Below are 12838 nucleotides of genomic sequence, written 5' to 3'. Positions count from 1 at the left end.
TCACTTCCACGCGTCGGATCGGATACTTGGCGGTCGTTCTGCTCAAAGTGTGACTGACGTCGTTTCCCACTTTAGGTAACACTTCCACACGACGCACGTAGAGTTTGGCTTCTTGAATGATAGTTTTGTAAGTGGCATCACGACCAGCCATCAAATGGAAAGCGGCACTGCTGCGATTCAGTCTCCAGCGGATATCCACCCCGTTCAGCAAATACTTTTCTTGTAACCACATGTCTAGATGCAAGCGATCCATCAGTTCTAAACTACGACTTAGATGAATTTTCGCTCGTCGTTCTACAAATCCCGTTGTATTTTGAGCATCCCCAGCAACTGTAAGGCTGTTGAACTTAGTCGCTTTGTCAGGTTTCCATACCACGCAATCATCCAGATGAGTGTTCTTGGCTTCTTTTCCGTACGTCAAGAGATTTTCCAGGTACGCTCGGTAAGGGTAAGTATCCATGCTGCTGCTGACCAGTTTGTTATTCAAGTACAAGTCCACTGAGCTAAACAAGGAATGCATGAAATTATTGACGGGAGCTACTACATCATCATTGTCTATGTTAGCGTTGGGTGGTTCGATCACTTTCACTTTCAAATACAGGTAACTGCTATTCAGATCGATGTAATCTTCGGGCTGTCCTTTGATTTCAAACTCGATGGGAGCGGAATCTGTCAGTGAGGAGACTGGGTTAAATTCCACCCACTGGGATTCTTGCATGGTCATCATGGTGGGTGGCATGGCAAACAGATCCAGTTCCGTCTTGGAACAAGCGCAAGATTCTCGCTGCATCATTTTTTTTTTCTGCGTCTCAATACTTTAATAATCGAAAACGTCTAAGTCTCGAACGGTTCTTCTTTTCTTTGTCTTTCTAGCTTTAGAAGTGTGAAGTCTGGTGAAAGGGTGTTTTCTTCGTCGTCTCTTTCTGCCTTGTCCTTGCTGAATGCCTGACTCGGTAGCGTGCAGGGCATTTATAGGTGTGTCTCGTCGGCCCAAAAGGTCTTTACCCGTTTGCAGCAAGACATTTTTGCCTGCCCTCATGAAGGCTTCTTTAGGGTTTTGTTTGTCGATGATGACATTTTGGAGAAATTCTTTGCCTTGCGTCAGTGCCGCACCTTTCAAGGCGTGCAATCCGCGTGTCACCATCGGTTTCAACACCGGAGCCACCGAACGAAAGGCCGATTTTAACATATCTCCTAAACCGTGTCCTCGCTGTCGAGTAACCCCTCGGTACACTGGATACATGACTTACGAGTCGTGAGAGAACCGTTTTCGAAAATGAAGTTTCACCGTGACTTTTCCTTTGGTGAATGGAATATTTTGTCCCAGATCTCCTTTTATAGCAATGTTGACCGTGTCCAAATACGACTTGCTGACAGGCAAATAATGAGGATGTACAAATTCGCGGTGGACGTGGTAAGTGTTTCCACCTTCCTCGTCAGCGTTCGTGGCAGAATCCACTTTGAAAGGAATGACACGCAGTAACGGTACGGAGGTGTGTCCCACCACGTTATACTCCACCACATCGGAATACACGAACATCAAATTCAGTCCTTCGTTCAGTTCTACCGGGGCACGAAATAACTTGCTAAAAGACTCGTTGTCGTAAACGATTGGTAATTCCTTTTTCTTGATCACGGCCATTCTCATGTTCCTGTCTCCGCCCAACATGTCAAACAATTCAGGACAAAATAAAATGGACAGGATTTTACTCCCGTCAAATTTCATCGAGAAGCGACGAGCTGCTTTGTGGTATTCCATGGTGACACTTTTGTTGACACTTTCCAAAGCTTTCAGAAACACATTAAACCTGGAGGCTATGGTGCTGACCAAATGTTGACCACTAAAATAATAGCCTGGAGGAATGAACAAGTGATAGGTGGTGTACTTTTGATTTTTTGTGCCAGGGGTTTTCTTGTCATATTTGCCATAGGTATCCAAGTACTGTTGCAATGGTTCCTCATGAACTTCCACATCAAAAACATTTTGATTGGGAAGGACATTGAGGACTTGGGTCGGGTGAATGATTTCTACTAAAGCCACTTCCCAATGGGCTTCGTGATCTAATGGGATGGCCTGAGGTAATTTGGCCGTGTAACAGCACAACGTGTTGTTGGGAAACACCTCCATAGAACTGTCACTGGGTAAGGTTAAGTAAAATTGGTTTTGGTGACTCATAATTCCAGAGTTCTGTGGCTGTCCGAGGGGTTACTGGAAGTCAGAGGCGTGTCTCCGCCTAAAATGGGGTCGTTGTTGTTGTTATTGGAGTGGTGACTGGCACTGGCACTGGACACAAGGTTCCCGTGGTTCCCGTTCGAAGAGAATTTCAGGGAGGGATTGGGAAGCAGGTAATCGATGCAACTGCTCAATAAAATGATCCACAATTGTTTGTCTCCTTGTTGCAAACTCAAATTGGCAATGGCTGCCCCGATGACACAATACACCACGAAGATTTGGCAGAAAAAAACGATTTGCGTTTTAGGCACACGTTCTCCGCACCACACCCACAAGGGTTGTTTTTGCAAATTTTGCAGAGAAGAACTGGGTGAAGGATTGGTAGCCGTAGTAGCTGCGTCTGTGTGAAAGGGCATGATGTTCACTTCTTTTTATAGTCGATGACTTGCGAAGCGTCGATCCAAGAATCAAAACTGGGCGTATATCCTTTCCAACGTACTTTGACTTCTTTGACACGTCGTTTGCCCACTTTACGGGTTCTGCGTTCGAGAATGCTTTCGATGTCGTACACGTCGTCTTCTTTTTTGGTGACACGTTGTAACTCTGGCAAATAAAACGTTCCTTTGAGCACTTCTCCGTTCATGTCTTCCAATTTATAGACGGCAGGATGACGGCCATTCACTCGTCCAGTGACACGAAACAATTCGGTCGTCCAGTTCGGTAAGTAACTTTTGTCGAAAGTGCGTTTGGTTTTGCCAATGCGCACCCAATCTCCTACGGTCAACTCACCACTTTTCTTGGAGACAGCCCTCGTCGGGGACGTACCAAACAGGCGCTCAAACACCAACACTTCGTTCTCGGGAGTCACTTCTTGCGGGGCACGTCCGATGCTTCGATGGTAAGATTAGTTGTACGCTTGCACCAGGTGCGGTAAGATGTCGATGTACTTCAGAGTGTGGTGATGTGTAAAATATTTCCACATGCGTTCTTTCAAAGTGCGTTGAAAACGTTCCACGATGTTGGCTTTGGTTTCGGGATTCTCGGTGGTAAAAAAATGAATGTCACGTTTCTTTAATTCTTTTTGGCAAGCTTGGTTCAGAAATTCGGTACCTTTGTCCGTTTGCCATCGAAGAGGGTGACGACCGCTTTGTTTCAGCACTCGTTGCAGGGCTCGCACTAACTCGCTGCTCGATTTGGAAGTCAAGGGCACGACCCAGGTAAATTTGGAAAAGACGTCGATGACACAAAACAAATATTTGTAGCCACGATTGTAGCTGGCCAAATGAGAGACATCGACTAAATCGGCTTGCCATTGATGATCGACGCCTTCCACTCGGGTGCGACTTCTGGCAAACTTGCGTCGAATGGGTTTGTGTAAAGTGTAGGTAGCTTGTTCTTGTAACCATCGTTGCACTTGAAGTAAACGGAGACTTTTCAGTCGCGTTTTGGCAGCACGATACAATTTTTGAACTCCTGCGTAACCTGCAGGATGCGAGGGATCGTAGTAAATGATGGCTAAGACTTTTTCCATTTTTTGTGTTTGTTTGTGTGTTAATAAGTCATCCACTCTTCGGTGATGCTACTTTGGGTGAGACGAAAGGGTGGTTTAGAAACGGATTTACGTGTCCGATGGGCTACGGGAGTAGAAGTCGAAGGTAATGGTGGTGGAGGTGGCAATGGAATGGCTTTGGTCTTCTTTTCTTTTTTCACTTCTGGTTTCCCTTCTTTCTTTTTCACTTCTGTCGAAGGAGGAGTGGACATCATCTTTTTAACCCAAGCTTTCATTTCTTCTCGTTGGGGTGTGGGGGACGGGGTCAACAAGGATGCTGCAATCTTACTTGAAATGGATGCTGCTGACGGTGTTTGAAACACTTCTCGCATCTCTTCTTCCTCAGGTCTTCGTGGGGTAGCATCTCTGGTGACCCCTGGGGATGGCAGTAGTGGTGGTGGTGGTGGTGGTAGTGATGATGGTGCTGCACTTTTCATCAAGGTCTTAAAATCTTTCAGAGTGGGTAGAGCTGTTTCGTCTAAAGCTTTCTGGTGAAAGAGTTTCAGTCGTTGCAAGAGTTGACCGTACTTTTGCGATTTTTCTGTTTCGGACAAATCTTGGCGATCCATCAAGGACTGCAATTCGTGTTGTAACTGGGACATCTCGCTCAAATTGGGATTGGGAGGTAAATGCGGGGTGCGATGTTCTTGCCAACGATGGTATTCCATCCATCGTTTGTAAGGCACTAAAGCTAGTTTTCGTCCTTCCATGGGGTTGTCAGGGGTCGATTCTGAGATCTTGGGACTTCAGAGGGCCTTTTTATCTTGCTCCCACCAGTCCTCCCAACATGGTTCCCAAGACTCCTTTCAGTAAAGGGCCTAACAAGAGGGGTAAAATGCCTCCAGGTTGGACCAACATCTTCTTCTTTTGACGAATGGGAATTTTCTTCTGAACTATTTGGCGAAGAACGTGACGATGTTTGCCTAAGCATTGTTTCTGGTGTTTGGACAAAGGGATCGTGCCTTTCAAGACGTTCAAACAACATTCGCACACGGTATCGATGACCTCTTTGGAGGCTGATTGAATGAGTTTTTTTTCGTAGAGGTGGAGAAGCTTTGGACAGGACAGATAACATGTCCCCATGTTTGACTAAACGAGGAAGCAGTCCTTTCCTTTTCTTTCCTTGGGGCTGTTTAGAAGAGGGATGTTTTCTGGAGGGTGACATCTTCAGGAGCACCAAAACACTGATACCTTACTTGGTCACAGGCCTTTTTTATACTGGAACGCGTCGCCACTGATTGTCTTTACGTCGTATCAACTTCAGGACAGGCATGACACGTCGTGCAGGGGTAAGCAACGGACTAAATCGAGCCAGTTCTTGCTTGGACAAATCCAGTAAACTTTGTAACATGCCCGATCTTTCTTGGACTTTGATTTTGGGAGAAGGTACTTTGTGAGCAGCAGCCACTGCCACTAAATTGGAGGGTCCTGCCACTGGGGAAGTTCTTTTTGGGGTCATCCACGGAGAAGTTCTTGGTGTGAGCAACGTCTCCAAGTACTCTTCAGTTCTTGGTGTCATCAACGGAGAAGTGGATGAACGTGAGGCTGCCGGAGACGCAGTCACCGTCGTGGCAGGTCGTGGTTTGCGAGTGTAAGGTTGCGTCCTGGCCGAAGTGCCTCTCTTGCGACTAGTTTTCTTCCGTGGGCTTTTCTTTTTCTGGGGACTTTTTCTCTGTTTCTTTTTCTGGGGGCTTCTTTTCTTTTTCCGGGGTGGTGTCTGGTAAGAGGAGGGTCCCGCCACTGGAGAAGTTCTCCTTGGGGACCTGGTCTTTTTCTTCTTCTTGGGGCTTCGTTTGACTTTTTTCTTGGGGAGAAGTTTGGGGGCATTAGGATCCCATCTTAAGAGAGAGCGAATGATGACCCCTCCTAGAGTACCGCTCCCTCCAGGTTTCAAAATGATTTGTTTTTTGGTTTGAGTGTCGATGCGGGGATCGGCCAGTTGGGTCAAAGCGACTTTGTTTCGATCAAAAAAGCGTTTGATTTGATGAGGAATGTGAATGATTCCTTGGAGTAATTGACGTGTCGTCACCGTGAACCATCGAAAGACTTCTTTGAGACTAGCTTCTAAGACACGAGCACGTATTTGTGGATTTTTTTCTCGACTGATGCCATACAAGGCACGAATCAATTTGACGGGAAGATGCGACTGATGGGACGTCATGTTGACGTTGTGTGAGACAGACGAAAAGGGTCTGAGGTTTTTATAGCTTTTTTGTGGAGTGAAATTAAGTCGAGGACGGAGACGTGTACAGGACAGGTCCTCCGTCTTGGCGCCAGTGGTGAAACAAGTGGGTACGAAAACGCAAATCATCGGGGGTCGTAGGTTTCAAATCGACGAGTAAATAGGCGTGTGGAGTTTGAGTGGCATCGTCGTACGCCTGAGTCAGCCAAGGCGTTCCTAACTGTTTGGCTAAGACTTGCACTTGCGATTTATCTCGAGGGCTTTTAAACAAGACCACGTAATGCGCATTGAGACTGATGGTACGATGGGCTTTACTTTGTTGAAACAAATTTTGGGTGATGTAAACGACACTGGCATTACGGTGATGCCCTTTGCGCGTGAACCACAGTTTAATTTCTTCTTCGTCTTCTCCTAACATGTCGTCAAAAATGACCAAATGGGTTTGACGGGAGTCAGAGACGACGCCGTCGTCTTCTTTAGGAATGCCTTCCACAAACACGATGAAATCGCCTTGACTTTCTCGCGAGAGGCTGTACGCCGATTGCCACTCTTTGTAACACCACACGATCCGCTGAGGTGGCCGATCGATCAAATGATGTTTATGTTCGATCAACGTTTGACGAATTCGGTTTTGCCTGAACCGCTAGGTCCAGCAATAAGCATGTTAAAGGGATGGCGAAGATACAAAGCCTCCCAACTGGCACGATCTAAGTGTTCGTCGATGACTTTGACAGTAGAGGAAGAGGGAGCAGAGACAGCAGAGGTAGCCATAGTGTTAGGAATGTCACTTGTGACACGAAAACAAACATGACAAGAGTTTATATACATTTTTCAGGACACGTTTATTCAATGTTTTAAACATGAATACGAAAGACAAAAATACATAAAAGCCAAAGGCTTAAGTACAAGGATAAAAGGCACATGATAACCATGAACGTGGAATAAACACAAGTGTCTGTACAACATGTTTTGGGTAATGGTCTGACCAGTTCTATAGAGGGTAAGGTCACACAAGTGTCCTCCCGAAAGGGTCTTTCAGGTCTGTCCACGACAGTCCTGTCCTGGGTGACGGGTTCTTCTGGCACCGTCACTAACACAGGTTGAAAAGTAACTTTTTTCTTTGGACGTTGAAAGGAAGGATCACAACTCTCGTGCATACTGGGCCACTTCTTGGGTCCAAGCCTCAAAACCCCTCTTTTTCCAGTCACGGACATCTGTCCAATGGGGGTGTAAGTCACAAGCTACACACACATCGTCATACATGTCTTGGGTAGCTAAAAGTTGACGAATCTTTTTTTTCCCGTAGAGGTCGAGAAGTATCCAGATGAAAACGCAAGGCTTTGAGCAAAAGGAGTCTCTCGTGAACATTTAAAGGCACCACTTTCATGTTGAATGGGGTGGTAAATACTGTTCGTAAAGAGTCCACAAGGAATTGGCTGGTAAACGAAATCCCAGAAAACAAGTCACTAAGACACACACACTATGCGTCGTCCCAAATTGAATGGATACAGATCTTGTAATAATTGATGGTAATGATCCACGGTTTGAATATGGTCATTAAGTTCCTTCCACGGAATCTGTTGGATTACATACGACATAAGTAATGGCATGGCAGCCTGTTTTTATAGTCTCTTTGTTTCGAAAAGAATACACGTACTTTCTAGCCAGAGATCTTCGTTCTCCAGTGGGGAATCTAAATGTTGCATACTGTAACCGAAACGTCAGAGTTTGTTTAGAAGTTTCCTCTTCCGTTAAGTAGATTCCACGTAAAATATGTCGGTAATCCTTTACCTTGTCTTTCTCAATGTGTTGCACTAGGTGAATCTCGAAGTAACCAAAATGATCAACACGTGGATCATCGGGGTCCTGGAAGTATTGAACAAGGTCTGACCACTGAAACAATTTCTGACGAATCAGTTCTCTTATACCATTCAGGTACCAGTGGTTAAAGATCTGGTGACGTAACGGATGCAATTGTTCTTTACGTTTCATTTGTATTTTGACCAGCTCTCGGTAAATGCGTTCTCTCAACTCCACAGGCAAAGCACGAATGTTCTCTTGTAAAGTATCCATGAATAGGTCAGTCCGTACAATTCACAATCTTCTCCTAGAGCAAAAGTAATCCACATAGTGAGTAATTTCTGGCCACTGCCATGCAGGGTAACCTCCAAGAATGTCACCGAACTCTTTTGATGTAAACGGTCTGGAGTAATACAATAGGACGAATGCACACTTGACCCAAAGAAATCTAACACACTGGTTGACTTTTTTCACTTTCCTCTTGTGAATTTCTCGGCACAAAAGTTCTACAGTCACCCATTGAGATTTCACTCTGGCAAGTCCCTGCCAAACTTCCTTGTAAATCTTCTCTTGCAGTTCTTTAGGTAATGATTCAATATCGTTTTTGAAATGAAGTTTAAATACTGGTCTCGTTGATTCCGACATTTGACTCCTAGCCAAACTGGTTTCTTCTTCGTCAACGACATGGTAAGTTACTTTAATGTCTCGGTCCCACTAAGGGTAAGTAATGACAATTCGGTGACCATCGAGCATGTTCTACGTACGCCGAATCTTGCGGTTCCCAGTGGTGAAGTGACACACCGCAACTGAAGCACTTGACTTTATCTCCTTCGCCCAAGTAGAACAATCCGGCTCTGGCTAATTCTTCGGGGGTCGGGCCTCCCAGATACTTAGGCCATTTTCCTTTGAACGATTGAAGACGATTTTCAAAGTCTCAGTATTCCGACAAACGCACAGGAAACGAATATTCGTCTTTCACAGGTTCGTTTCGATGAGGGTTGGGTGACATGGACAGGAGTTTGGTCAGAGCTGGATGACATCCGTAGGGGGGTAAACGTGAAGGTGAACATCCCCCTTTAAAACGAAACCCAGTAAAATGTCCAAGAGGACGAGCGGCATCGCTTTCGCATCCCTCAGGTTTGACACGCACAGCATCACTTTCCATGATAAGGGTAGTGACACTAAAGTTCTCACGATGCTTTACGGCATCGCTAAGGTCACAACGTACAGCATCGTACCCATCGCAAGGCTCACAATCGCATTCCACTTCAGAAGCCCCATACTTGAATTGTGCATTTCTAAACTTGTTTTGTGTTTCTCTGAAAGTATTCATCTTGTTCGCTTGGTCTTGGTAGTCACAATGAACTATCGATCTTGCCTAGAGTTCCTTTTTATATACAGACCAATACCGACGTGTCCATACGGTAAAGTGAAATGATTGGGAAGCCGCACCCGCTTCTGGTACACGATTTGATAGACTTTTTCCAAGGGTCGACTGACGATGTGGTGAGTGGGTAAACGTACAATCTTTTTCGGTTGGTGAGTGGTCACTTTAAAGTTTCCATCTCGATTGCAAGGCTTCTTTCAATACCCCAAAGTTGACCACTGGACTGGTACGATAATTCAGAGTCAGTCCTTTCACTTTGCACGTCGTGTGCACTTCTCCTTGTGGGTCCCGGTATTCGTAGCCGTAATTTTTGGGACCGCCACTGACGAAACTTAGAATCTTGTCGTCCCCTAACAGTTCTAAAGCTTCGTACAATTTTAAGCGAGCATGAGCTGTCACGTAAGCCGCAATGATGACATTTCCAAAGGGGTCGTCTTGTACAAAGTCCAGATCTTCTTCGTAATTGACCAAGATCAAATCCTCACGAACGACGTCCACGTGTTTCATGAATTTGGTTTTGTCGTGAATCATCTGGAAGTAGCGGGAAGGTTCGATCAAATATTCCGTCTTGGGTAAACACGGTCGTTGTGCCATTTTCCCCCACAAGCAATTTAACATCACTTTGGCAAACGATCGCCTGCCTTCGTTTTTCTCGATGTGGTCTAAAGAGATGCATTCTTGTTCATAGTATTTCTCTTTGAATTTTATTTGGTCTTCGGGAGTGTGACACCAGGACGGATAGCCGCTGGCTTCTTGTTTCAGTTTCAAAAAGGCATCCACGTAGTCGGCGAAAATGCCTTTCTGCGTGGGGTCACCCTTGTGGTATTGTTGTGTCTTGGGAAAGTGGCAAATTTCGTACACTTCTAACAGCTGGTATCCCATGTCCAGAGCTTTGAACAATTCCACGCTAACCCACGTCCCCGTCAAGGCCCGTTCTTCCTGGGTGTGATGGCAAGGCTGGTCTTGGTTGCACGTTTCGGCACAAGTACGGCACAAAGGAAACATCAGTTTGCCTTGGCAATGGTGAGGTAACACGGGATGGTACAAGTCCGTGGGAGGCAAAACTTTACACTTGATCAGACCTTCGTATTGTCGAATGTTTTTCAGGTCGATGTGTTCCGTGAACAATTGTGGGTGCCCTACAGGAAAGCGACAATATTTGCACACGTAGGGATACAGCGAACACACGTCCAAGTATTTCATTTCTTCTCCTTTCTCTTCGTCGGCTTGGTACAGCAAACATGTGGCATTGGTCCTTCCTCCGTACAAACTATCCCTCGGGTTCAGGGGGTCCATCAGCTTGTAACTTTCCACGAGGCGTTTAAATTCGGGATCGGTTTTCAAACGGTGATCGTACTCGTGTTCCCACATTTCCACCACTTGGTATCCTTGCTGTTCTAACTTTAGGCGTCGCTGACTAGTGGCCTGGTACAAGTCTTCCATGGATCGTTGTAAAAACTGATTTTTAGTGCTACGATCAGGGTAACAGACGGGACATAAGTGAAATAAGCAACCGTTAAACTCGTACACGATCTTGGGGTTTTCTAAGTCCCAGCCATCGACCGAATGGTCTTTTCGCCTCCTCCGTTGCGGGCATGCTGAATCCATTTGTCTTCCTTGTCACACAAGTAATGCAACCAGCGTAGGGCTTTGACCGAGTATTGACATTTGACATAGTTGGTCGATTGAGGGCTGATGACAGCCACGGTGTTTTCAGGCATGAATCGTTGTCTGTACACTAAGGAACACGCTTTGGCAATGGTGCAAGCTTCTTTCAAAGGATCGACCCCTCCGTGTTCCATGAACAGTTCTCGAAATTTTCCACAGCAACGTCGTAAAATGTCCACGTCGGAACGACAATACTTTAACATTTCTTCCTGAAAGTCGAAAGGGTCCGAGGCGTGAGCCTGGTACCAAGCGTAGAAAGCTTCTCGTTGTTCGGTACGCATGTTGTCGGGGTCGTAATAGTGAGCCTCAGGTAAATGGGGTAGAACGGCGTGTTGATTGGCTTCCGTATTGAAAAAGTGTGGAAAGTACCCTTTAGCCATTTCTGTCATTCCAAACGTTTTAGGCATTCGGCTCAAAGGCATGGCCAAGTAATCTTTAAACTGTACTTGTCCCACTTGCATGAAAATGATTTTGGCTCCGTTCAAAGTCACTTTAGGACACTCGGTGCCTTGTTCCGTATAGTATCTCAAAAGAAACTGTCCATCGTATCCGGAGAAATTGTGAGCCATCACCATGGCATGACGATGACAATCTCTGTAACGTTCGATGTCCTCTTGGCTCCACGTCTTGTCGATGGCGTCTAAGACCCATTGGGCAAAATCGGCTAACGTGTTCGGTCCTCGAAAGATATTTTCACGCCTTCCGGGAATCTTACTGCAGTGAGGGCAATGACTGAAGATAGGTTCCTGAATGCACTTCTCGCACGCTCGATGAGCCACGCAGAAATTAGGATGTGAATGCCGGTCTCTTGCATGCATTCGAAATCGAAAAAGATGAAATTGCCTTTCTTCTTGTGACCGTCCTCTTTCTCTGGTGGGGGTTGGTATTTTTGCACGTAACATTCGTGTTCCAAGTCCACGATGTGGTGACAAATGTGACATTTTTTCTTTCCTGAACATACGTGTGCCTTGGCATTATTGGTACGTATGCCTTGTCCACACGTAGGGCACAATCTCAGCAGTTGACAAGCACATTTCTGCTGTGAACCTTGCGTCTTCAAATGTTGTTGGTAACAGGTAGGGCTGACAAACGTGCGCAGACAAGTTGAACAATGCACTGGTCCTTCGCTCAGACAGGGTTGAGAGGCCAAACATCCTGAGCATTTCGATCCACAATGCTTGTGTTGCTCTCGATTATTATAACCATGGTAACATTTCTCACAGTAATATCTGTATCCTAGGAATCCGGTGATACTGGTAATGGTATCGAAATGGTCATCGTGATAATAGACATGAATGTATTTTCCATCCTTAAAATCTTGGCCTCGAAACAACAGAGGCCCGCGCATTTCTTGAGGGTACACTTTCAAGGTGTATCGTGGAGCTAGGACATCTTGCAATTTTTGCATCTCAGGAATGCCACAGGGTGTGTCTTTGGACAGTCCGGCTTGTTGCAACAGGAGTTCTGCTTCACTTCGTTGTTTGGCTCGATCCAATTTTCGAATAGTTTCCCAGGTTCTTTTCCATTCTACCGTGTCGTTCTTGTTGGCATAGGTTCGTCCCACCACGATAGCCCTGGCTAAACACATCTGGTCTTGAGTGTTGTTAATTCGGACGAGACTTGTTTTGGTGTTGCGAAGCTCGTTCACCAATAACATCTTTTTGCGTCCAGTCCCTTGAGGAGGTGAGACGTGGGTCATGTCCAGTGTGGCTTTTCCATCGGTGATGTCAAACTGTCATTAGATTGTTGCACGTGTTGAATTTTGTCCATGACTTTGGAAGTGGTCAATTCTGCAGGGGTGCTAAACTCGATCCAAACAGGGGATTTCAAACCGTCGTGTTGTATGGAAAGTCTCAAGCGATCGTCTTCTTTGGGTTGACATTGTCGCTTGAGTGTGGTGAGCAAAGAATCCCACACTCCGGTGATGAACCCTTCTGTTTTCTCTAACGGTACTTCAGCCTTGAAATCTTTAAACTTCACTGTGTATTTGTAAGCCGTGGTTCTAAATTTTCTAGAGGAGCGCTTTTCCGTCTCTCGAATGGAATAGTATTTTTCAGGATTGACTAAGGGTGGTGAACT

Source organism: Sinohyriopsis cumingii, chromosome 11, assembly GCF_028554795.1.
Source record: "Sinohyriopsis cumingii isolate HCF-2022 chromosome 11, ASM2855479v2, whole genome shotgun sequence".
Taxonomy (NCBI): Eukaryota; Metazoa; Mollusca; class Bivalvia; order Unionida; family Unionidae; genus Sinohyriopsis; species Sinohyriopsis cumingii.
The sequence above is the reverse complement of the archived record's forward strand: the minus strand, read 5'-3'. Positions refer to the sequence as shown.